Raw genomic sequence first — 2,881 nt, 5'->3', positions numbered from 1 at the left:
AGGAAGGGGAAAACTGTGGGTGGAGGTAGGGGATGTTCACCGATAAAAGGGACGTGAGAATGTCACAACATAAGTAACATACTATCTTACAAACTATTTAAAAACCTGTGGAGGGGACGGTAGTAGACAAGTTATAAGGTTATGGTGAACTTATAACTTTGCTGAGAATTGAAGGTGTTTGTTTTCACTTGTTGCTTTTATTTTTGGATGGGTAAATTGAGACACTTTTGCAATCTTGCTTCTTCTGTCCCCAGCAACTAAAAATGATGAATGTTGTGCTTTGAACATTAAAAGAAGGCCTGAAACATTTGTTCCATAGAAAGTAGAGCTATTTTAGCAGGTTTTAAAATTTCAGGGACTTGAATCTAGCTTATGGTAATGACTATTGTAGGAATTCGTCTTCTGTTACCCAACTTGTAAACAAAGTTAATCTTGCCTGTTAAGATCTATGACACTGTTTATTTAATGTGCCTTGTTACTGTGCAATCAACTTTTAAAATTTATCCAGCCTTTAAGAAAATAATGTAATAAGTGGCTGGAAAGATTGCTCAGTGGATATGAACACTTACTGCTTTTCCAGAGTACCTGGGTGCAATTCCCAACACCCTCAGTGTGACTGAAAACCATCTGTAACCAGTTCCAGGGGTTTTTTTTTTATCCAACACCCTCTTTTGGCCTCTACGTGCATTGCACAACATAGGTGCACTTACATACATGAAATACACACATACACATAAATACAAATATTAAATTAGTTTTTAAAAAGTAAATAATGCGATCAATCTTATTAGGGCTTAGACTCTTCTTCAGCTTTTACAAACTAATCTAAACAATAAGTTCTAACCTTAAACTATGTATCCCATTTTCCCTCATCGCCCTTCTCTTCCCCTGGAACAAAAGAGTACGTGAGTGAGTGTTATGAAAATGTCATCAGTGAATGCAGCGATGTTGGAAGCAATGAATTATCCACTGTATATGTTGCAAATCATAAGTGAACTTATGTTGAAAATATTGATTTGTTATTTTGTACGATGAGCCAGGTCTGTAGTTATCTGAAAAGGAAAATTCTACCCTGATAAGACAAAGTTAATTCCTATCCCATATCATGTTGGATGTATTGTTTCAATAGATAAAAAAGAGTGTGTCTTTTGCAAAAGGATACTGAGAGAAACGAGAAAAGTAGTAGTTCTGAGAATACATCAGGCTCACTTTTGGTTTAACTGACTCCAGGAGTTTAGTATTTCCTGAATCAGGAATTTATCCCAGCTACTGAAAGAAGTAGGTCACTGGTAACAGATCCTTTGGAGACGCATGTTATCAGAGTCCTCTCTTGGGCCCCATCTTGCTGTCTATTACGATGAGGACTCATCTATGATCCATCCTGTGCAGGAGGTGAGGAATTATGCTTTATGACACTCCTGCCGTGATACTGTTCTTCACTATGGGTAAAGGCAAGAAAAGTTATTAGAACTCTCAGAAAAAAAAATAAACATTTCATTCTTTGAGTTGCTTCGCTACTTTCTTTAAAGTGATGGGAATGTAACTAAAAAAAATTATCAGTATCGCCGGGCGTGGTGGCGCACACCTTTAATCCCAGCACTCGGGAGGTAGAGGCAGGCTGATCTCTGTGAGTTCAAGGCCAGCCTGGACTACATAGTGAGTTCCAGGCCAGCTGGAGGTACACGGAGACCCTGTCTCAAAAAGGCCGAAAAAAAAAAAATATCAGTTTCGTGTGTAGGATCTTTGATCTGTTCCAAACCATGTGTTTTTTTCCCCTCAAACATTTTACAATGCTTTGCTGAAGGAATTAAGAATGGTCTGGAAACAGAGAAGAAAAAGGCAAAAAAAATGCTCTAAATGTAGACTATACGGAAATCTAGCAAAAGTCAAGAATGCAAAACAAAATGAGCACAGAAAAGCGCAGACTGATGAAGCTGAGATGGAAATGGACTCATCTGGAAATTGGAATGATGCTGTCCACCTTGCTTCTTGGTAAAGAATTTGCTGACATCTTGCCTATGCCCTGAAACATTTTAATAGGAATTAAATAAATTTAAAGAATTGAAGAAATAAGAGCAAAGGATTTAGAGAGGAAAAAGGCCATGCCATGGTACGGTCCTAGGTCACTACTTTTAATAAAAATTAAAATGAGATTTACTCAATAAAAAATACGGATGGATTTTTTTGAAAATATAGATTTTGAAGACAAAATGAGAATATTTAAAGTTGGTACAAGAATAGGTCAGTTCTTGAAGACACTTAGTACGTACAAACACTTGAATGTGACAATAAGAAAAATGCTGTTTTGGTTACTTTGATTAACTTGACACAAATTAGAGTCAACTGGGAAAAGGTACCATCAGTTGAGGAACTTTTAACATCCGACTGGCCTGTGGCCATGTCTCTCAGGAATTTTCTTAGCTGACGATTTAGGAGGGATCAGAAAGCTATTGGCCAGTGCCAGCCTTAGGATGATGGGACTGGCCTGTAAGAGAGGAGCAAGCCAGCGAGCTGCACTCCTCCAAGGTCTCTGCTCCTGTTTCTGTTTTCCAGTTCCTGCTTTGGTTCCTGCCTTTGCTTTAGTGTAACTTGCAAGCTGAAATAAACCCTTTTCTCCAGAAGTTTCTATTGGTCAGTGTGTGTGCGTGTGTGTGTGTGTGTGTGTGTGTGTGTGTGTGTGTGTGTGTGCGTGCGCATGTGTGGTGGTACAGTTAAATTTTTTGTCTGTATTGTTTGCATTTCTTAATTAAATTTTTGTGAATTTCATGCAATATGGTCTATTGACATTTGGATCTGTTTCCCTCTCTACAACTCCTGACACTTCCCCACACAATTTAATATACTCTGCATATACACTATATAGTCTCTCTCTCTCTCTCTC

This window comes from Nannospalax galili, unplaced genomic scaffold, assembly GCF_000622305.1.
Source record: "Nannospalax galili isolate Female #2095 unplaced genomic scaffold, S.galili_v1.0 scaffold1716, whole genome shotgun sequence".
In the NCBI taxonomy this organism is placed as follows: domain Eukaryota; kingdom Metazoa; phylum Chordata; class Mammalia; order Rodentia; family Spalacidae; genus Nannospalax; species Nannospalax galili.
Note: the sequence above shows the minus strand (reverse complement) of the source record.